The sequence below is a fragment of the Homarus americanus genome, unplaced genomic scaffold (genome assembly GCF_018991925.1).
Source record: "Homarus americanus isolate GMGI-L3 unplaced genomic scaffold, GMGI_Hamer_2.0 scaffold40248, whole genome shotgun sequence".
Classification (NCBI taxonomy): domain Eukaryota; kingdom Metazoa; phylum Arthropoda; class Malacostraca; order Decapoda; family Nephropidae; genus Homarus; species Homarus americanus.
In genome coordinates, this window is record NW_024712526.1 from 9,091,733 (window position 1) to 9,115,798 (window position 24,066).

General features: G+C 47.0%; 1 protein-coding gene across 1 annotated transcript in view; it reads left to right on the forward strand.

The window, feature by feature from the left end:
- The first annotated feature begins 2,056 nt into the window (after positions 1-2,056).
- LOC121862197 (transcriptional activator cubitus interruptus-like) overlaps positions 2,057-24,066 on the forward strand; it is a 61,100-nt gene continuing 39,090 nt past the window's right edge. The window contains exon 1 of the mRNA XM_042360295.1: positions 2,057-2,159. The gene's annotated coding sequence lies outside the window, so the exon portion shown is untranslated. The remainder of the gene's footprint in view (positions 2,160-24,066) is intronic.

Sequence of the window (24,066 nt, forward strand, 5' to 3'; positions counted from 1 at the left end):
TCATATATCAAAACAATCACGTACATACATCACTAAGTACAGAACCACGGACAGCACGGACACCACATGACTCAATTAATATTCCCTCTAATTGGTTCTGGGATTATACAATTAAATAGATGGGATCTTATAGTAAATTAATTATAGTACAGTTATTGATCAGAGTTAAATGGTAATTATAATAAATATTTATCATAAGACAGATTAAAATAGAGTGTGATCACGTACTAACAGTTATTCACGTACACAGTGTAATGGATTGATTTTCACGGACGAATATTTTACTCACGTACGGTATAATCATTGACAGGAAGTAAATATATCGATAAGTATTGGAATCTAAGAGTATTCAGTCACGTACGAGTAGCCAATCACGTACGAGCAGCCAATCACGTACGAGCAGCCAATCACGTACGAGCAGCCAATCACGTACTAGCAGCCAATCACGTACATATTGCCAGTTATGCGGGTAGCCTGGGAGGGAAGGAAGAAGGGAGGAGGGGGGAAGGAAGAAGGGAGGGAGGGAAGGAGGGAGGAAGGAAGGAAGGAGGGAGGGACGGCTGGATGAGTCGAGGCACTCAGCTGGGACGGGGCCGGTGGGGGGGGTGAGGAGGGAGGGAGGTGCTCCTAACAGCTGGCCGATGTAAACAAACACACCTCACTCACCCGCGACCCATCTGCCCTCCTCTCTGACGGTTCTGTACACACACACACATGTACACACATGCATAAGTATTACACATATAGGCACGTACACACACATACCCTAGAGAGAAAGACGTACACAGTGAAGGACAAGTTGCACATATTGACAGACATAAATGGTGGAATACACACACACACACACACACACACACACACACACTTTGAGCCAATTAGATGGTAAAGGCACAGTCCAGTTTTGACGCCATTTTGTCCGTTTTCGTTGAGAACCGTGGGTTAGGTTAGGTTAGGTTAGGTCTGGTGTGGGTCTGGTCTGGTCCTGATGTGGGTCTGGTGTGGTCTGGTGTTGGCTGGTGGTTCGGTGTCTCAGTACAGGGCCAAAACCGTTCGAACCCCCGTGATCTTGTGATCAACCTGTCTGTTGCTCTTGGCAGCTGGCAACCCTCATCCTCACACCGTGGCCAAGGTAACCCACTACACTTACACCATCACTCTAGTTTATTTCTTCCTAAAAAAGTAACATTATTCACCATCATCATTATCATCACCATCATCATATCAACTTGTATCACTGCTGTTGAAGGCTTTATCATCATCATCATCATCATCAATCTGTATCAATCCACTGTTGTTGAAGGACTTACCATCATCATCATCATCATCATCATCACTCTGCCCATCGTATACTCCAACACTCTTCTGCCTCGACTCTCTGTCCATTCATCAACTTTCTGACGATATTAAAAAAATAAATATATTCGTTCACCTAACAAATAAATACAGTAATATTTGTCTGTCTGTCTGGTTTACTCTCTCTACTGTACACATTGTTAAGTAACTCTGTATAATGATCTCAGAGTCTTAGCAGAGGCATATGTTATTTACCCTCGAGTCTTGCTTCTTATCGTTGGTGTATAAGAACAGAAAAGGACCCAGCAACTGGTCCCTGGACCTTGGGGAACACCGGCGCCAACCAAACATACCTCACCACACCTCACCAGTAAACTAACTTAACATGTCGAGGACCTCCGTTCGACACCCCGCGAGACAATGGCGACGGGTGATATATGAACGTGGACGGAGGCTGACCAAAGAGCTTGTTCAGGTCATCCATCTCAGGCGTGCTGTTCATCCGTTCACTAAATGACTAAATAAAGCCTCTAACTCTTATAACTTATATGGTAGACACTTTATATGACGTGTTCTTTATATAACTTATGTATTCGTTTTATATTATGTTTATTACTGTATGAAGGTGTTATATGTATGTGTGTTAACCAGAGTTTTGTCTTCCTTAGGCTGGGCGTGAGTGGAGCTGTCACTAGAGTTGTCTCCCCTGGTGGGCGGGAGACTGGGCGCGGCGCCCCTGGGTACCTCCCGGGGAGCTCCCGGCCCCACCCCCCCTACCGCATCCCCCCCTACATGGAGCACCTCTACCAGTCCCTCCACACCTCCCCCCAGGCCTCACCTGGGCCTCTCTCCACTAGAAGGTCGTGGTAAGTCTCTACAACCCTTTTTTTTTGTCATGCTGTGAGCTGATGACACAACACAGCCTCTATACCCACGCTGCACCTTGCTGTGATCTGACCTTACAACACAACACAAAACCTCCCTTCACTCTACTGTGGTATGACCTTACGCCACAACACACTACTCATCCACTATCACCATCCCTGCCTTTGAACTTTACCTCCTTCTGAAACAATTGTAGTGCAGGTTTACTTGAGGCATCATTCGTAACAGTACCGCCAACCTGAACCTAACAGGTGGTTAGTACGACTACGATAATAACCAAAGCATTTTTTTCGAAACGTATGGCTCCCTTATCACTCTCAGATGATTGTTACTGATTATAATACCCAAAACACTTCAGTATAAACGTGTAAATTATGTTTGGTTTATATTCTAATTAATAAAAGAGTGAAAGGCAAGCCGAAGCCACAGTCGATCAACGAAATAAAATAGGGGGCAGTGGGGGGGCGGTGTTCCATTTGTTCAGTGTAAACATGGAAGGTGAAGGACGTAGACTGACGACTATCCAGCTGCCTCTGTTGCCACGTCAGGTGCCGGTAGCTATCATGGGGAAGTTACAGGATATTACTGGTGACAGGAACATGACGTGACAACCCTATCCTGGAGAAATAAGGCGAGGGATGATATAGAAGCTGGATGTAACACAGTATTTCCAGGACTCAAGAACAAGAGTTTGGAAATATTACCGAAAAAAGTGAGTCAGTTAAGTCTTGTGTATGCAATTTAGGATAATATTGGTAATTTATCTAATCACCTTGGTTATAATGGTGGGGTATTACAGCAGCTTTAGTTAGAACTACTGCCAATTAGCTCATTAAAGGAGATAGTCTATTAAGCGGAGTTCACCTAATAGCTGACTGTGCTATTTAAAAACAAGTGAAAATACTTGTGTGTCAGCTGTGACGTTTCATCATCGGCTGTGAATTATTTGGGGCTGGTAGGAACGTCTGGCTGGTAGGCGTCTGGGGCTGGTAGAACGTCTTGGGGGCGGTGAACGTCTTAAATTGGGCAGGTAGGAACGACTGGGGTAGGTAGGAATGGGCTGGTAGGAACTGGCTGGCTGGTAGGAACGCTTTGGGCTGGTAGGAACGGCTTGGGGGTAGTTAGGGAACGACTTGGGGGTAGGTGAACGGCTTGGGAGTAGGTAGGAACGGCTTGGGAGTAAGTAGGAACCGCTTGGGAGTAGGTAGGAACGGCTTGGGAGTAAGTAGGAACGGCTTGGGAGTAAGTAGAACGGCTTGGGAGTAGGTAGGAACGGCTGGGAGTAGAGGAACGGCTTGGGAGTAGGTAGGAACGGCTTGGGAGCAGGTAGGAACGGCTTGGGGCACTATAGATTGATTTGGGGTAAATGTGATCAACTTGGCAACAAAGACCGACCCAGGGCATCTCAAGGGCAGCCTGGGAGTAGGGTAGGGCAGGGTAGGGTAGAGTAGGGCAGGCTTAAACTAGCTTAGGTAGTGTCAGGGCAGTTATAGGAGGGTAGAGATCCCGGCTAGTCTCTGTCAGTGTCGTTGTCTCACGTAATGTTTCTGACAGTGTGATTCCTCCCTCTAGTAATGTTTCTCACGGTAAATTATTTATCTAGAGGACTATATGAAGATCTTCCAAAGTATCAATGATCTCCCGGAGGTTTGGGGGAGGTTTGGTGGTTGAGGTTAGGTTAGGGTTGGAGATAGGTTAGGTTTGGTTAGGGTTTGGTTAGGGTTAGGTTAGGTTAGGTTAGGTTAGGGTTGGTTTGGTTATGGTTAGGTTTGGTTAGGGGTTAGGTTAGGTTTTGGTTGGGTTATAGGGGTTTGGTTGGTTTGGTTGGTTAGGTTGTGTTTGGTTAGGTTGGTTTGGTTAGGTTAGGTGGTTGTGGTTAGGTGTGGTGGTTGTGGTTGGTTGTAGGTAGTGGACCGATGAGCGACTGGGCTGATCATATGAAGACCCCCAGAAGATCCTCAAGTAGGTTTGGGGAGGATCTCATATTCCATCTAGAGAATAAGTGTTGGGAAGATGATGGGGGGGAGAGGGGGAGAATGTGATGGAGGGGTGGAGAGGGGGAGAATGTGATGGAGGGATGGAGAGGGGGAGAATGTGATGGGGGTGGAGAGGGGGAGAATCTGTTGGGGAGATAATGTGGGATGGAAAGAGGGGGTGAAGGTGTAGGGGAAGGAGATGAAGAATGTGAGAGGGGGTGGGAGGAAGAGGGTGTAAGGAGGTGTAAGGGAGTGTAAGGAGGCGGTTATGAAGGTGTTGATGTAAAGGAAGAGGTGTAAGATGGTCGGGGGGAGGTGTTGGTAGTGGCACCTTCCCCAGAGAGGCCCCCGGAGTGGTGGCACTGGTGTTAGCGACAGACAGACGGACGGGCGGATAAACGGACGCAGGTGTTGGTTGTAAATCGTAGACCAGGACGTGACCAGTCGGCACCACACTGGCTCAAGTCCTGCCACACCGGCTGGTCTAGACCGCAGTTATCTAGCCTGGCTTAGGGGCGTCAGGTAAGCAGCTACAAGTCAGAAAGGCTGTGCCATAGAGGGCCATATGCTATAGAAGACCACAGGTGCCACACAAGGCCACAGGTGCCACACAAGGCCACACTTCTAATAATAAGCACACAACCTTGGCCACATTGTTTAGGGAGTCGATCAACTCAAGACGACATAGATTCAGCTCGGAGGTGTCAATCACCCCTCAGTCAACCACTAATTAATTCATTACTGATCAGCCAATCATTTAATTCGTGTATTTCTGATGAGCCAATCACCAACCAGACAGGTATAGGGTGAGAGGAGGAACATTGCGTCACACAGGTGAGAAAAACCGAAGGTAAATAAACAGTGGTGGCCGCTCTTACGGGACCTTCATAGTGTGTCGTGTCTACCAGATGGTCGTCACGGTGGACCTTCATAGTGTGTCGTGTCTACCAGATGGTCGTCACGGTGTACCAGGGGGAGAGAGAGATCAAAATTATGGTGTCCTTGAAAAACTAAAATGAGTATTGAAGTATAATGCATGAAGCTACCGCGGTCTTAGGAACCATAACAAGGCCATAGGTGCTAAAGGAAGGCCCTAGGTATCACAGGAAAGCGATATAGAGGTCACAGAGAGGTCAAGACCCCCAAGAGGAGAACCCAGATGAGGTCTTGAGGTCATTGTAGGAGAGGACCTTGAGGGTAGACGGAGACGATGTAGTCCACAAAAGGCGCCGGAGACCATAGGAGGACGACTAGGAGAAGCCTTGGGGGGTACCTTATGAAGACCACCTCCTCCTCCTCCTTCAGCTTCTCCTCCAGGGGGCGCCGTGAGGTACAGCAGGTGGGGTTATAAGTGGCTAAGGAGGGGTAGGGAGGGGGGCGAGTTACTTACTTCAAGGAGTCGCCGCCTTGACCTTAGGCACTCCTGAGGTCAAGTGCTGCCAGGGTCACATAGGGCCATAGATGTGTCAAGGGAGAGGGAGGGAGGGGTGTGAGTGGCACTTTTATGACACTACCACTAGCAGCAGCCAGCACCTTGATATGACACTACCAGTTCTCTCTCTTATGTTCCTCCTCTTCCTCTTACCTCTCCTCTTCTTCCACCACCTCCTCCTTTCTGTTACTCTTACCTCTTATCCTCCTTCTCTTCGTCCTCCCTCTCCTCCTCCTCTCTTTTCCTCTTAACCTTCCTTTTCTTTCTCCTCCTCCTCCTTTTACTCTTCCTCCTCTCCTCCCTTTCTTCTTCTACAACTCGAATCACTATATGGCCATTTATTACCCACTCACTCTTGCTACTTCCCCTTGCCACTTTCCCTTGCCACTTCCTCACCCTTGCAATGCCACTTTAAGTATACCATCTTACCTCTCCTATGTGGCCACTTCCCCGTTATTACCCCGTCTCTATGCCACTACTTCCCCGTTACTTACGTCCCACCTATGCCACTACCCCGCTACTACCCCGTCTCTATACCACTACTTCCCCGTCACTTACGTCCCCCCCCTATGCCACTTCATGTAACATTTCAACATCTTATCACCATTACCTCTTCTCCCTACCACTTAACTCCACCTGTGTTACTTTCCCCGCCACTTCCCCCCCCCGTCACTTTATTACTTCCCTACCAAAACAGGGCCATTTCTCTTGGTTTTTTTCCTATATCTATTCAAAATTCCCCGTCACTTCCCCCACCACTGTGTTACTTCCCTTCCACTTCAACATCACTCACTACCCCGCCTCTGTAATTGCCCAGACACTTATCACTGGCACTGTGGCACTATTATACTCTCCTGTAGTGCCACTTGAAGAAGGCGGGTATTGGCACGCCGGAAGTGAACGATTTTGGAGTTTCATTTTGTTGATTAAGCTGTATTTATGAGGTGAGCTGTCATGGTCGGGGAGGGGGGGAGAGGAGTGAGTGAGGGTCTTTGTGTAGGTGGGGGGGTTGTGGATGTTAGGGATTGGAGAGGAGGGAAGTGGGTGATTGAAGAGGCAGAGGGAGGGATTGGAGATAAGGTCAAGGTCAATTATAAGGTGCGGATTAGCGTCAGCCAATCAGAAAGCTCGACGGGAAGTGAATCGGGGTATAAGATTAGCCAATTAGGACACGATTTATTAGATTTAACCAATCAGGACACTTAATGAGGAATGACTAACCAATCAAGACCCATAATGAGCCAATTAGAAGAAGAATTATTACTTAACCTATCAGAAACCCGAATGGAAAGTCAATAACCAATTAGGACGCGGTGATTTAAGTTCAGCCAATCAGAATGCCCGACGGGGGGGTGAATAGCCAATTAGGACATGATATTTCAGACTTAACCAATCAGAATGCAAGACGAGGAATGAATAGCCAATTAGGACACAAGAGCGGACGGTAGTTTCTCTTTGGCCTGAGCTGAGGGGTTTGTGGAGGGGGCAGGAGGGTAACTGGAGAGAGGGGGTAAGAGAGACAGAGAGAGGGAAGGAGAAGAGCAGAGAGAGAGAGAGGGAGGGAAGAACAGAAAGAATGAAAGAAAGAGGAACAGAAAAGGAGAGAGAGAGAGAGAGAGAGAGAGAGAGAGGCCACCTTTCCCCAGCCTTCTTCACTATCAAATCTCCGCCAGCAAAAGCGAACAGCAACGCCAGCAGGCATTCTTTACCACAATCTTATTTATGCTAAAGTTAGACGAACGTTCGCATGCCTTGTGCCTATAGTGACGTTCGTGTGTGGGATTGACGTAAAAAATCCTGTAGGAATTCTCGTTTTGACAACCCCCCCCCACCCCCTCTACCCCTACCTCCTCGTAGGATTAGCGTCAGGATATGTGCAAGACTGAAGGATATTATCGTAATCCAGGAGCATGTAGGCTTAGGATGACGTAGGATGGCTTGTCTATAATCCTTTAATCCTGACCTCCCTTAGTTTAACCTCTCGTGACCTCTATATACAACACCGGCCTCTCTGGTAGTCTCAACACAGCCAGAGGGAAGGGTGTGTGTGTGTGTGTGTGTGTGTGTGTGTGTGTGTGTGTGTGTGTGTGTAATCTCCACCCTGTGACCTCCAAAACCAGGATTCCAGTGGCCAGTAACTGAGAGGTCGATTTTTTTAGAATTATGAGGCCGACCTCTTGAAAACCTCAAAGACCTGCAGTATCGGATTATTCTGCGAGGTCAACTTTTGGAGGTGTGGAGCCGGATGGAGTGTGGAGGCCGGATGGAGGGTGTGGAGGCCGGATGGAGGGTGTGGAGGCCAAATGAAGGGTGTGGAGGGCTGGTGGAGGGTGTGGAAGTCAGGTGGAGGGTGTGGAGGGCTGGTGGAGGGTGTGGAGGCCAGGTGGAGGTAGGTTAGATAAGCGTGGGTGGTGGTCGCCAGGTCTTAGCAATAAACTGAAGGGCGGTGACGGCTTGCCTCCCATAGCAGCTCTCCAAGGCTTCGGTGTTAAGTAGGCGTGTTAAGTAGCGGTGTTAAGTAGCGGTGTTAAGTAGGCGTATTAAGTAGGCGTGTTAAGTAGGCGTGTTAAGTATTCGTGTTGAGTAGGCGTGTTAAGTAGCCGTGTTAAGTAGGCGTGTTAAGTAGCGGTGTTAAGTAGCAATATTAGGTAATTTCTCTAACCTAGCTTAACTTAGCCTAACCTAAAGAATAAACTTTGACCTATAACTTTAATTCAGGCAAAAGTTAAAGGAACCATATACGGTTATGGCGTAAAGTATTGGCCTTAAAGGAGTGGTTACTGCTTTATAGTAGTGGCAGTGAGTAAAGTGTCTCACATAAAGTAGTAGTGGCAGTGAGTAAAGTGTCTCACATAAAGTAGTAGTGTTAAGTAAGGTGTCTCACAAAAAGTGGTAGTGTTAAGTAAGGTGTCTCACAAAAAGTGGTAGTGTTAAGTAAGGTGTCTCACATAAAGTAGTCGTGTTAAGTAAAGTGTCTCACAAAAAGTGGTAGTGTTAAGTAAAGTGTCTCACAAAAAGTGGTAGTGTTAAGTAAGGTGTCTCACATAAAGTAGTCGTGTTAAGTAAAGTGTCTCACAAAAAGTGGTAGTGTTAAGTAAGTTGTCTCACATAAAGTAGTCGTGTTAAGTAAATTGTCTCACAAAAAGTGGTAGTGTTAAGTAAGGTGTCTCACATAAAGTAGTAGTGTTAAGTAAGGTGTCTCACATAAAGTTGTAGTGTTAAGTAAGGTGTCTCACATAAAGTAGTAGTGTTAAGTAAGGTGTCTCACATAAAGTAGTAGTGTTAAGTAAAGTGTCTCATATAAAGTAGTAGTGTTAAGTAAGGTGTCTCACATAAAGTGGTAGTGTTAAGTAAGGTGTCTCACAAAAAGTGGTAGTGTTAAGTAAGGTGTCTCACATAAAGTAGTCGTGTTAAGTAAAGTGTCTCACATAAAGTAGTCGTGTTAAGTAAAGTGTCTTACATAAAGTAGTAGTGTTAAGTAAGGTGTCTCACATAAAGTTGTAGTGTTAAGTAAGGCGTCTCACATAAAGTAGTAGTGTTAAGTAAAGTGTCTCACATAAAGTAGTCGTGTTAAGTAAAGTGTCTCACATAAAGTAGTAGTGTTAAGTAAGGTGTCTCACATAAAGTTGTAGTGTTAAGTAAGGTGTCTCACATAAAGTAGTAGTGTTAAGTAAGGTGTCTCACATAAAGTAGTAGTGTTAAGTAAAGTGTCTCATATAAAGTAGTAGTGTTAAGTAAGGTGTCTCACATAAAGTTGTAGTGTTAAGTAAGGTGTCTCACATAAAGTTGTAGTGTTAAGTAAGGTGTCTCACATAAAGTAGTAGTGTTAAGTAAGGTGTGGCCATAACTTGAGGGGTATTAAGTAAGGCTCTCCACATAAAGTACCGCGGGTAGTGGGGGGGGGGGGTCCTCTGGTACCTCACGCCTTCGGGTAGCTTGACGGGTCGCAATATGCACTTGTTTCTTGTCGGGTCGTCGGCGGCTCTGCTACCCTCCTCCTCCCTCGCTCCCCTGGAAGTGCGAAGCCCACGCCGTAACAACTCTTTTAGCTCCCCACATACCTCCAGTGAGGGCTGGCCGGGTCCTGCCTCCCTCAGCCTCGCAAGAGACCCACAATTGATGACTTTCCTCCAGTGTTCCCTCTAGTAAATCTGTCAACTATTACCGCCTTCAAATCCCTGTAACTGTACTTTGTATCTGTAACTGTAACTGTCCTGGTGTTGCTGTATTAGTAGTGAGGATGAATGAATGAGTGTGGTGTTGGTCGGGAGGCTGGGAGGAGTTGATCGGGCCTCGACTGAAGCAAAAAGAGACGGTGACGATGATCACCGGTACAGGTGGCTTGGGCCGCGCCAAGGGTCCAGAGGTTGTGCGCCACCCCTGCCGCATTAGAGGCAATCTCTATGCGAGTGTGCTGGCCCGGCTTATCTCTTTAATAGCTTTATCTGCAGATAGAACCAGCATGGCAGGTCGGGCCAAGGTGGTCCCAGCCGGGTTAAGTCCCCGTGTCAGATTGTTTCGACGTTAAATCTCGGGGTCTTCCTCGCCTGTACCAGCTGCCTTATCTTCCCGGGTAACCCTTCTGGGTTAGCGTAGTGTCATGGATATCATGTTATCTTGTAGACCCGGATGTAGAGGTAACTGTTACAGAGTTAAAAGGAAGACAGGAGAAAGTTCCTGGGTGGACGGTGGAGGGTCGTGGACCAAGTGTGTGTCCTGAGGTACCCGGGGCGCTGATCGTTACCTTGTGGGGTGGGCGGAAAGGCACGACCGCAACTCAGACTTTTCAGCCAACAAATCACCCGATAGAGTCCTCCTGCTCGATGCCTTAATACCTTGCTCGTCCCGCGACTCCTAGTCACCGAATTTTAAATATTACTATTATGAGTGGCCCGTGACAGTTATGGCCGCCGTCAGTGGCACTTTTAGAGGTTTTACTGCGGGTGAGTATAAGTGTTTGGCTAAGATACCCACCTCGAGGAAGAAAGGAAAGCGGGGAGAGTGGGCGGGCACGGCGGGCATAAAGCTGGGGCCCGGGAGACCACAGGTCGGGGAGTTGAACAATCCGCCAGCCAGTGGTCGCGATAAATAACTTACCAGTGGGGTTCCTCACCCTCCACTGGGTAGGTCTGGGCGACGCTGCTGCTGTTAGACTCTCTCGCCCCGTCACTGCACCTTTGTCGACGCACCTTCTCCTAATTAACTTCAGATACCGACGACTCGCTTGTGACAGATCGTTCGTTTGTGGAGGCTTTCCAAGGAGGGAGGCCGCGGCGTTCCTTGCTGCTGCTGCCTTATGCCTGCCTAGTCGTTCTTGCATCAACACTGATTAAAAAAAAAAAAACACACACACACACACATATAAAGTTTAACAACATATTTAGAGTTGGAGGTCAACATTATGTAGGTCAAGATCACTGGTTCTTCAGGTTCCAGGCGGCGGCTTGAGGCTTCTTCTTTCACCTTATATACAGACTCTTACTTTGTTCTTCAACTTGCAGACAACAACTCTTGCTCTTCTTCAACTTCCAGGCAACGGCTCTTGTTTTCTTTCAACCTCTGTGGAATTCTTTTCACCTCCCATCCACAAGGGTCGTATTTTCTGAGTTAACAATTACTAAGGCTTTATTTCCTTCATCTGTTGGTCGCTAAGTCGCATTTTTCTTGAGCTGTGAGTCTTTAGGTGTGTTTTGGACGTGTCATTCACCCAGATTTTATTGTTTTCAGCTGACAGTCACCAAGATTGTATTTTTTGAGCTGTCATTCACCGCCGTTTCTTCTTCTTCTTCTTCTTCTTCTTCTTCGTCGTCGTCGTCGTCGTCAAACATACAGAAAACTGGTATGAGTTTTGTTAACCCTTGAATACGATGATTTAACCCCTTTAATACGATGACTTAACCCCTTTAATACGATGATTTAACCCCTTTAATACGATGACTTAACCCCTTGAGTACGATGATTTCCTGCGAGTGTAATATCGTCGTACTCAACAGATTAATATTCATCTTACTTAAGAAATCGCAAGTTACTTTTTTTCTTGTAAGTGGAAATACTGAGAAAATAAAACCAAATTACTTAAACTACGTCTTAAAGGCTCTTATATTAAGTGAATGTTGAATCATACATACAAAGCTTACGTATATTAATGAGAAAGAAACACATACACACACACACACACACACACACACACACGCACACACACACATAAATTAACTCCCTGAGTACGATGACTGTAGACTTGTTGAGTACACCGACTTATCCTCTTGAGTACGATGATTTAATCCCTTAATAATATCCACCTTTGTGTGTTAGCTAAAGTGAAGCAGGTATAGATGCGCTAAGTGAGTCAGTTACATGGTTAAGTGAGTCAGTTTCATGCTAAATGAGTCAATTAGTTACGCTATATGAGTCAGTTACGTGCTTAAATGAGTCGGTTACGCGCTTAAGTGAGTCAGTTATATGCGTAAATGAGTCAGACCCGTTAATGTTAGTCAGTTACATGGTTAAGTGAGTCAGTTACAGGCTTCTTCGCGTCTTGAGTTACACGAGAACGTTTCCCGAAGGTAGGAGGAATGTCAGGGAATGTGATGCTGTGTGTGGCAGTGAGCGGGTCTTGGCGGGCCTATCTTGCTGCCATCTACAAATTCCACCTCGACCACAGGATCCATTTATACAGCTGTCTTATCTACGTGTGTGTGTGTGTGTGTGTGTGTGTGTGTGTGTGTGTGTGTTACATATTCACATGGTTGTGCAGATATATACTTGGTGTGTGTGTGTGTGTGTGTGTGTGTGTGTGTGTGTGTGTGTGTGTGTGTGTGTGTGTGTGTGTGTGTGTGTGTGTGTGTGTGCTACATATTCCTGTGTTTGTGGAATGCATCTTGCTGTGTGTGTGTGTGTGTGTGTGTGTGTGTGTGTGTGTGTGTGTGTGTGTGTGTGTGTGTGTGTGTGTGTCTTGTGTGTGTGTGTGTAATTACCGTCCTCCTCACCTGTCGTCCTCTCCCACTCCTGCTCGTCTCTCCCAACTCACCTGCTCCGTCTCACTCTCCTGTCGTCTCACTCCTTCTGCTCATCCCTCCTCTCCATGTCGTCCTTCCCACTCTCCTGTCTGTCTCTCCTCACCCCTGTCGTCCCTCCCTCACCTGTCGTCCCTCCTCTGCAGCCCTCACCTGTCATGTTCCCCTCCTGTCGTATTCCCTCCTGTCGTCCTCCACCTCCTGTCGTCTCTCCTCACTGTCATCCCTCCTCACCTATCGTCTCTCCTCACCTCTCGTCCTCCCCACTCTCCACCTGTCATCCTCCCTCTACCCCTGTTCGTCCCTCCCCTCCACCTGTCGTCCCTCCCCTCCACCTGTCATCTCCCCTCTCCTGTCTTCCCTCACCTGTCATCTCTCCTCTTGCCATCATCCCTCCACTCCACCTGTCATCTCCTCCTTATCGTCCCTCCTCTCCTGTCATCCCTCCCCTCTCCTGCCTTCCTCCACTCACCTGTCGTCCCTCCCACTCACCTGTCGTCCCTCCCACTCTCCTGTCGTCTCTCCCACACTCACCTGTCATCAGCTCCTGTCTAACTTTAGTAAACAAATTGCTTGTTTACGATCAACCGTCTGACTAACTGACGTGCTGACAGTTTTTTTGAGTGTCGCCACCACACCTTTGCCACACTACCACACCGTTGTCACACTACCACACCTTTGCCACACTACCACACCGTTGTCACACTACCCCACCTTTACCACACTACCACACCGTTGTCACACTACCCCACCTTTACCACACTACCACACCGTTGTCACACTACCACACCACCACATGTCTACCACACACTACCACCAGACCTCCACCACACCACCTCCACTATCCTGTACACACCACAATAAACACTTCACCCACCTCCTAGCCACCTCTAGGTGTTATATTAGACATTAAACTCACTGTGTCTAGTTCATTATAAGTAGTTCATCTTTCACTATCCTGTTTACCGTCGCTACACTTCACCATCCTTCACCATCGTACACGATATTGTGGTTCCTCACTATTTTGAACCATCATCGTGTTCACCAAGCTCATCATCCGGGAATTTTGCGACTAGCCTTCATGTTCACTGTTCTCACCAATTACAATATCTTCACCATCTAATGATATAGTGAATTTATTATTATCACCATCGTTCATTATCACCACCAGCAGCCCTCATTATCACCATTATCACCATCATTATCACCATTATTATCACCATCACCACCATTATCACCACCATTAATATCACCATCACCACCATTATCACCATCACCTGAACGTACAGTGGGGCCAGGTGTATATATAATATCGTGGGGCCTTAATTAGCTCCTGTGACACCTTTCAGTAAACAGTGGCCACATTTAGAACCTCCCAATTAATGGATCTGAAAACTCCTACCAGTCAATAAGGTCTCTCTCTCTCTCTCTCTCTCTCTCTCTCTCTCTCTCTCTCTCTCTCTCTCTCTCTCTCTCTGGGGCGCCGTCTTGTCTGCAGGTTGTTCATAGCCTTTTGATGATAAATATAGCAGGGGCACACACAAACAGGGCATCAGGCTCTCTCTCTCTCTCTCTCTCTCTCTCTCTCTCTCTCTCTCTCTCTCTCTCTCTGCCCCGCCCAAGACCACTCCCTTCATCTCTCTCTCTCTATCTTTCTCTTCCTTCAGAGCGGCGGTGTTGTGTGCGGGTTAATTATGGCGCGCAGTTGATAAACACTTAGCAGGGTCAGAGCGACACCCAGACAGACGTCGTGTTCCCCAGTTGCCCGCCCCAATCACCGCCTCCCGTACCCGCCGCCGGCTCCACCTTCGGCTTAATTACCCTCAATTATCCCCTTCTCACCTCATTACCATAACCCTACTGGGAGCTATTAGTAACCCCTAACTTTCCTAAGACTTCTGGGTCATTGTTTTGTTCGGTGGTTAACGCGAAATAAGTCATCTTTTAGGGTGAATTTAGCATATGATGAAGTTGGCACAAAGGGATCGGGACACTGGCGTGGTACCCCAGCATGGGTCCAGTAGATTAGGAATCCAGCGCTCTCCTCCTCTACCTCAACCATTGTTTCATTTTCCTTTTAACACAGAGGCTCCGCTATACTCACCCACCTGAAATAAAGGCCATTTATTTGCCCTGGGAGTCAAAAGAGTTGTTTAAAAAGCAAACAAAAGGTCTTTTTTATTCTTTTTAAACTCGTGAAGGTGTCATGGCGGCGCCCGGTGGTGGGTGTTAAATTTGGCGGGAACAAACCAAGTGTTTTGTTATTCTGGAGAAGAACTGACTCCTCCTACACTCAGACATTTTGAATAAGAGCCATCTATTGGGTGTGGGAACAACTCAAATATTTTGTTACATTGGAGAAAAAACTATGGCTAGATTTGGCCACAATAGCGAAAAGCGCAATAACCGCCAACGAATGCTACTTGAACGAAGAACTTTAGGGAACTCGGGCTATTAGCGAGGACACACCTTCGGATGATTCCAACTGAGAAGATTTGCTCTAAATAAGTTACCTTTTGCGACAAACGTTAATAATCTTACTGCTAGATTACATATACCTTGAGATAATTACCGTCTGATTAGCTAACTGACGACAGAAATACCGCGCCATTGGAGGCTATTTGGCGATAATAACTCAGCATCCGTCTCTTGTTTGGTGAGAATACCACGCCAACCTGGGCTTGTTGGAGGAACTTTATCGCCAAAATCAACTCATTGGCGATTCTTTCCTTTCTTCTTGGGGTGCTGATAATATAACAACAATGGCAATAAACAACAACAACAACAACTACAGCAATGACCAACAACAACAAAATAATAATAATAACAATAATAATAATGTTACTGTCAGTTAGGGGAGGCGTAACACGCGTCTAATATTACTGTCTAAACGACGCCTGTCAGTCCCTACACTATTTTAACCGTGAGTAGACGGTGGCAGGTGATGTAAGGGACGAAAGTAGAGGTAAAGGGGGTAAGGGGGAGGCAAAGGGAAGGGGGTGAAGTAGGGATAAAAAGTAGGGGTTAAGGGGGAAGGGGTAAAGGGTAGGGGGTTAAGGGGTAAAGGGGAAGGGGTGGTTGGCATAAGACCTGATAATGGTCGACCAACCTGTTATACACACACACACACTTGCCATCTACACATGCACACAGGCCATACATACATACATACATACATACATACATACACACTGGTGACCACACAGTTCTCACATTTGGCCATACTCTGAACGGGTGGCCACACTTAACACAAATGGCCACACTTAACACAGTTAGCTCTGGTTAAAAACAAATGATCAAGACTAACATTAATGGCCACAAATAACGCAGGTAACCACAGGTAATATAGGTGGCCACTAATTAAAAACTCTTGACCTCATTTAACTTTGATGGTCCCAATTAACACAGGTGGCCCCAATTAGCGCGTGTGGCCCCAATTAAAACAGGTGGCCATAATTAAAGACAAAGGGCCACAGTTAACTCAGGTGGCCACAAAGATTCACCGCGGTCGTATATTCATTAATTTTACGACTGTATCAAGGAGAGGACCCAAGACCGGTACTCTCTCTCTCTCTCTCTCTCTCTCTCTCTCTCTCAGGTGGTAGTGCCACATCTGGTAATACAACGTGCCAATTACTGCCATCTGTGCCTTCTAGTGCCACTACTACTACACTGCAGTGTAGCCACCACAGCCACCACCATCGCCTACTCTCAGCCTGGCCCTTTGAGCAATGTCACTAAATTGAGAGAGAGAAGAGAAATGAATGTGACTGGTAGGTGTCAGGGTGGCTGCGTTATGGCACCATTACACTCATGGTGTAAGAGGGGCCAGGGCTGTCAACAACCTTACGACCCTTACCTGACACACTGCTTAGGACTGAGGGGGGTGGAGGAAGGAGGTGGACAAATGGAAGAGTGGATAAAGTGTCACAGAGGAGAGAGATAGGGTGCATCAGAGAAAAAGAGTGCTCAGGAGAGGAAAAGAGTGTCAGGAAATGGAGTGTCAGGGAGGGAAAAGGAGTGTCCAGAGAAATGGAGTGTCAGGGAAAAGAGTGTCAGGGGAGGGGAAAGGAGTGTCAGGAGGGAAAAGAGGGTGTCAGGAGGGGAGGAAAGGAGGGCAAAAAGGGTGAGGGGAGAAGTAGAGAGGGGAGGAAGGGGAATCTTTAGTGTCAGGCTAAGTAGTTCTCCTTAGCCTGAGGGAGAGAGAGGGAGGTACCTAAGATGAAGGAGGGGAGAGGGAAGGAGGCTGATGATGGATAGAGGGAAGGAGAAGAGGGAAGAGGAGAAGGAGAGGGCGAGAAGGGATTTCCTGTGGTATGGGGGAAGGAGGAGGAGGGAGGTTCCTATAGGATTACAATGAGTAAATATTTTCTCACTAAGATTTTTCAAATTTTTCTTCGGATTTTCACTTTTTTCGGATTTTTCCTTCAGATTTTCGTCGGTTTTTTTTTCAGATTTTTTTCGGATTTTAGTTCAGATTTAACTCTTATTTTATCCTTACAGATTTCTAAAGAGTCTAAGAGCTTTACTATACAATGTAGGGGGTTAAGATTCACTATGTGTACTCTGTATGTGAGGCTATAGAGAAATACCTATGGGATATTTCTACCTGTTTTATCACTTTCTACACCTGTCCCCCCCCTCTCTCTCTCTCTCTCTCTCTCTCTCTCTCTCTCTCGTGTTTAAGTGAGAGAAGAAAATAGATAATTAGGTAAGATAAGATTGTATCCTTTCTTATAAGAGATGTGTCAAAGGGTTGAAGGTACGCTCAGGTGTACAGGTGTTTAATTAGATAATAATTAAACACCTTTTTGGTTCGGTTAGGTTAGGTTTTGACACAATAGATGATTGGAAAAAATAACAATAAAAAACTCATAATTTATATACAGGGTGATAAAAAAACCAATACCCAGATTTTAAATGATTGTGTATTAAAATCTGCGCCTTCTTTTTCCACGACCCTGTACCGTATATATTACTGGTGAGAAAAGGCACACATTTGGGGTGTGTTTTGTGGCCCAGGTGTTTATAGTGTGGCCAGGGCCGGGCCACCCCCTGGGGAGGGTCACATCTCCTTGTGTCACACCACTTCCGCCCTTCAGAGTTAAGAAAATAAGGCTTAATTTCCCCTGATTTTAAAATAAGACGAATTTAACGGCAGGAACATCACGGGGACGTCTGTATGGCAACACTGTTCTTGAGTTACCGGTTCGTGTATTATATTTTTTTATAACTGGTTTAGTAACGTCCTCTGGTGGTGGAAATATTAAACACGTGATCAAAGTTTATTATCTCCTAAAAAGTAGTGAAAAGTATATAACTAGTGTGGGGAGAGGAGGGGTAGTGGGGAGGGGAGGGGAGGTGGGGAGGGAGGGTAGTGGGGGAGGGAAGGGAGTGAGATTGGGGAGGGAGGAGGGTAGTGGGAGGAGGGTGAGTGGGGAGGGAAGGAGTGGGCGGGGAGGGAGGAGGGGGTGGTGGGGAGGGAGGGGTAGTGGGGAGGAGGAGGTGAGTGGGGAGGGGAGGGTGATGGGGAGGTAGTGGGAGGGAGGGGTGAGTGGGGGAGGGGAGGGTAGTGGGGAGGGAGGGGTGAGTGGGGAGGAGGAGGGAGGGTGAGTGGGGAGGGAGGGTGAGTGGGGAGGAGGTGATGGGGAGGGAGGGAGGGTGAGTGGGGAGAGGAGGGTGGGGAGGGGGAAGGGGTGAGTGGGGAGGGGGAGGGGTAGTGGGGAGGGAGGGGTAGAGTGGGGAGGAGGGGGAACCAGGGGAGGAGCAGTGTGGGAGGAATGGGAGGGAGGAGGGGCGTGAGGGGACAGAAAGGGAGAAAGGAAGGAGGAGATGGAGTGCCAAGGGAGAGAGAAAGAAGAAAAGGGGATGGTGAAAGGGAGGAGAGGGAGAGGTGCCAGGGGAGGAGTGGGAGGTGATGAGGCGTGTGAGGGAAGAGGGAGGATGAGTGTTTCCAAGGGTGGGGTTAGTGCCAGGGGTAGGGGTTAGTGTCAAGGGGTAGGGGTTAGTGCCAAGGGGTAGGGTTAGTCCCCAAGGGGGTGGGGGTTAGTGCCAAGGAGTATGGAGTTGAGTGCCAGGGGTAGGGTTAGTGTCAGGGGTAGGGGTTAGTGCCAAGGGTGAGGTTAGTCCCAAGGGGTAGGGAGTGCTGAGAGTTTGGGGTTAGTGCCAAGGGGTAGGGGTTGAGTACCTGCAAAAAGTTGGGGTTAGTGCAAGGTGAGGAGTTAGTGCCAAGGGTAGGGGTTAGTGCAAGGTGGGGGTTAGTGCCAAGGGGTAGGGGTTAGTGCCAAGGGGTAGGGGTTAGTGCCAAGGGGTAGGGGTTAGTGCCAAGGGGGTAGGGGGTAGTGCCAGGGGTAGAGGAGAGTGCCTGGGGTAAGGGAGAGTGCCAAGAGAGAGTGCCGACACCTCATAAAGGCTGATGGTGCCTGTGGTTGGCACTTTAACGGTTAACTGTCTCATTAACTGGAAGATTCCCACGGTGTCTGGTGCCTGGTCTGTGGCTGTCTGTCTGTCTGTCTGTCTGTCTGTCTGTCTGTCTGTCTGTCTGTGTGGCTATCTGTCTGTATGTCTTGTTGTACGATCGTGAACTGTGATATCTTAGTAATAATGAATTTGAAGTAATAATAATAATAATAATAATAATAATAATAATAATAACAACAATAATAATAACAATAACCTCAATATCTACCTTCAAGTCTCCTAATTAGTGTTAAATAAAGGTATCTCATTAAGGTAGAGTCTCAGTATATTTTTTTATTTTAATTTCCTGTTTTAGCTGAAGTTAATCAAGTTAGATACATTCGCTAACATGAGTCACCTGAAGATTAGGCCCCCAGCTTATTTCACCTGAAGATTAGCCCCAGCTTATTCCACCTCAGGAAGATTAGCCCCAGCTTATTCCACCTCAGGAAGATTAGCTGGGAGGGGGGAGCTGAAATCTGCATTGGTACTTTACACCTAAATCTGTATCTGTAGTTTTAAGTGAGAATGGGGGGAGGAGGAGGAGGTTGTGGTTAGGGAGGAGGGGTGAGGATTTGTTGGGAGGAGAGAGGAGGGGTGGTTATGGATGTTGGGGGAGAATTTGTGGTATGGGTATGACATGAGGAGGGGGGAGAGTAATGGGGGGGGGGTGGGGGTTATGGGGTAGCCACAGTGTTGACATAATGAGACATTGACCTATGACCCATTCACTTGAGGGTAACCAGACATGTCCAGAACCCATTTCCCCCTCCCCGCCTCCCTCCCCCTCTCACTTCCCAAGGCCGTGACCCATGTGAACCGTTTCCCAGGTCATGAGGGGAGGGGAGAGGGGGAAAGGGAGGGGAAGGGAACGTGTATTTAGCAGATATTCTTCCTCTTATTGCTTTCTAATCCTTCTTCCTCTCTTCCCCTCACTGTTGCTGTCATTCGATACGTAGACTCGAAAGAGAGAGAGAGAGAGAGAGAGAGAGAGAGAGAGAGAGAGAGAGAGAGAGTCCGAAATACCTGTCCTGAAATAGATGGATAGATAAATAGATATATAGATAGATAGTAGATAGATAGATCTATACTGCCTCGTTCTTAAATTATAAACAGTTTTAAATGTTCAGTACCACCATAAGTTCGACTGTATAAATAATCACCAAAAAATGCCAGAAACATTCATAAATGCATTAAGAGTATTCATGACGTCACTAGGCACGTGTCATTGTTTACATTGGCCAGCTGATGTGTGTGTTCCATCGACCAACCAACGATTTGCATATTTTTTACCGCGCATTTTTTTATTTTATTTATTTTTGGATTATTAAACATTGTATTTATAAATTGTTGTTGTTGTATTTTGTGGGGATATGAAGTTGTATGAATGTTGTGTGTTGTATATTGTGTATTTACTTGATCTTGTTCCACCTCACACACAAATGTGGAAGACGAATCAGAGAGAGAGAGAGAGAGAGAGAGAGAGAGAGAGAGAGAGAGAGGATACTGAAAATTTGCGTTGCTTCTCATAGTGACGTCAGAGGAAGTGATGACGTCATAAAGGGTGTGGACAAACCCCGCCCATTCAACACCCAGTTAGTGGCGGGTGATGCTATTAATACTGTATATGGGCCATGTCTCTCTCTCTCTCTCTGTCTCTCCTCTTTAGCCTCTTCTGCTTCTTCCCCCTCTCTCCCTCCTCCTCCTCTCTCCCTCCCCCTCCTTTTATGGCTGACAAAGAGAGAGAAGTCACTGACAAGGATTGACTGACTGTAGCAACTGCTACAACTCCTATCCTTCACCCATCTCCTTCCCTTTAACACCCTTTCTCCCCCTTCCTCCCCTTACCTGCTGACAACACTGACTCACACATACACACCTGACGCGGCGTTAAATGTGGCGTAGAGAGTTAGATTTACGCCCTCTCGGTGATAAATTTCGCTACTTTTTTTAAATGGCTTTTAAAAGGTAAAGTCGAATTGATAATGAATGAAAAAGTCCTTTACAGTGTTGCCAAGGTTGGAGGTGTGATGACGCTACTGGCTGTGTGTGTGTGTGTGTGTGTGTGTGTGTGTGTGTGTGTGTGTGTGTGTGTGTGTGTGTGTGTGTGTGTGTGTGTGTGTGTGTGTGTGTGTGTGTGTGTGTGTGTGTCAAGGTTTAACCCCTCCCCCCCAAGTATGACATGTGTGACTGACTGACTGACTCACTCATTCACTCACTCACTCGTTTGTGAATGTTCGTCTCTATTTACTCATAATTTTGACTTTTGGTTCATTTCAAGTTGTCACCTGAAGATTAGGCACCTGTGTTTATTTTACCTGTTGATTAGACCATCCTAATGCTGTACGTGGGGGTGGTTAGGTGAGGTTAGGCTAGGCTAGGTTAGGTTAGGTTACCATATAGGAAAGGTTAATAAGGATGGAGAGATGAGGGGAGGGGGTAGGAGGAAGACGATGTATGGGGGGGGGGAGGTGACAATTTGTTTACCAGTGTCTCGGAGAGGGAGGAGAGGGGGAAGAGGAGTCAGGCAAGGAAGAATAAGGGTTCCCACACGACCCTCTCTTCCCCCTCCTTCTCTTCCTCCCCTTCTCCCCCTCCCCTTCTCCTCCCCCTCCCCTCCTTCTCCCGTCCTCCCCTCCTCCGTCAGTACTCTCTCATCACCACTTGGGAAAAAAAACTCTGGAGTACGTCATCTCTCTCTCTCTCTCTCTCTCTCTCTCTTTCATCTTAACTTTATCCCTCAAGTAAGAGAGAGAAAAAAAAAAGATAAAGTGAGAAAGAAAGAAAGAGTAACAGAGAAAAAGAGCAAGAAAAAAAGAGCGAGAGAAAGATTAAGAAAGAGAGACAAAGAGAGCAAGAAAAAGGTGAGGGGGAAAAAGTAAGACAGGAGAGAGAGAGAGAGAGAGAGAGAGAGAGAGAGAGACATTAAACAACAGTGCCACGTAGTTTGACCTTTGGTGAACTTTGTGTCTAATTTGGTGTTTAATTTAGAACTAAAGTATAGACTCAGTACATCGCACGTGGTGACAGTGTTAGTGCCACTTAGGGTGTTGAGTGAGACAGACAGACAGACGGACGGAGGGACGGGTAGACAGACGGAGGGACGGATAGAGGGACGGAGGGACGGATAGAGGGACGGGGGGACGGATAGAGGGACGGAGGGGCGGATAGAGGGACGGGGCGACGGACGGACAGATGGACGGAGGGATGGACGGATAGAGGGACGGAGGGACGGGAACACCTCACAGCCACCCTCACGGTGTCACCTTTCTGGCACTATGTGAGCTATGTGGCCGACCGTCAGTGTTACCAATGTCCAAAGTGTCATGACCAGTGTTGCCATTAGTGCTACCAACAGTGTTACCAGTGACCAAAGTGCCACTAGCAGTGTTACCAGTATCAAGAGTAGCACGAGTAGTAGTCTTATGGAGGTGAAACACAATAATTTTAGTGCCAGAGTGCCTGTGATTTTGTTATCAGTACCAGAGTGCCAAGGCAAAGTGACAATGGGCAATGGTGCCAGTGTGGTGACCTGACCAGTGAAGATGCAGCAGCGTTTGTTAAGGTCCCACCAGGAATGTTATCAGTGCCAGAGTGCCACCAATATTGTTACTGATAGTGCCAGATTAATCACCTCTATTGTGATGATCATGTAATTAGTTGTTTACAGTAGTGAATCTCTCTCTCTCTCTCTCTCTCTCTCTCAGTCTCTCTCTGTCTCTCTCTCTCTCTCTCTCTCTCTCTCTCTCTCTCTCTCTCTCTCAAATTGTGTATGGTGGAATTGGTGTGACAGCACTACTGAAGTGCCTCAGAATCTGTAGCATGTTATTTGACTGCTGTTTTTTTCTTCTTAAGGAAGTACTTTTTACCAGTAGTGGATCTTCCTAACCTAACCTAACCAAACGAATCTTAACCTAACCAAACCAATGTTAACCTAATCTAACCTAACCTTATCTTGATCTATCTCGATCTAAACTTATTGTAATCAAATTTAATCTAAACTAACTTAATACAACCAAACCTAACCTACTGAAGAACTCTAGAGAGAGAGAGAGAGAGAGAGAGAGAGTGATATTTTTTTAGATTTTTTTTAGATTGCCCTCGAGGGGGCTAGTTTATTGGGCACCCCCTTACATCCTGTGCAAGGTGAAGCGCAGAAGCGTTTACAGCGGCCATCTGGGAAGAGAGAGAGGAGTACCTATTGACCTCCCTACCCTATTGAACCTACCCTAGACTATGGAGCTTTAAGGGGGGGGTGGGGGAGAGGAGCAGGGAGAGGAAGGACAGGGAGGGTAGAAGGAGGAGGGAGGTAAAACAGGGAGGGTAGAAGGAGGAGGGAGGTAAAACAGGGAGGGTAGAAGAGGGAGGGAGGAGGTAAAACAGGAGGGCAGAAGAGGAGGAGGGAGGAGGTAGGTAAGACAGGAGAGAAGAGGGAGGGAGGTAAAACAGGGAGGGTAGGAACAGTGGAGGAGGAAACAGGGAGGGTAGAAAGAGGAGGGAGGTAAAACAGGGAGGGTAGGGGGAGGGAGGTAAGAAAGACAGACAGACAGACAGACCCATAGTGTAGGTGACATCAGAGACTCGGGAAGGCTGTCATCGCCTGGACTAAGAGTGTGTGTTGGTCACGCCGCTGTTGACACATCTGTCCCGTACCATAAGGATTAAGTTTTTGTGGCGGAGGTCTAGGTGGATCACCTTTAAGGCCTCTGTGGCTTACCTGACTCTGCTCTGTGTGTGTGTGTGTGTGTGTGTGTAAATGGTATTGCTGCTGCTGCTGTTGTTGTTGTTGTTGGTGGTGGTGGTGGTGGTGGTGTTGGTGCTTATGGTGGTGTTGGTGGTGCTAATGGTGGTGGTGTAGCTCTGATCTTTGTTGAGTTATTGAGTCACAAGTTCCATACATACATACATACATACATACATACATACATACATACATACATACATACATACACATACATATTAAGATACATAGTCAGGATACATTGTACCACCTGCCCGCATCACACAC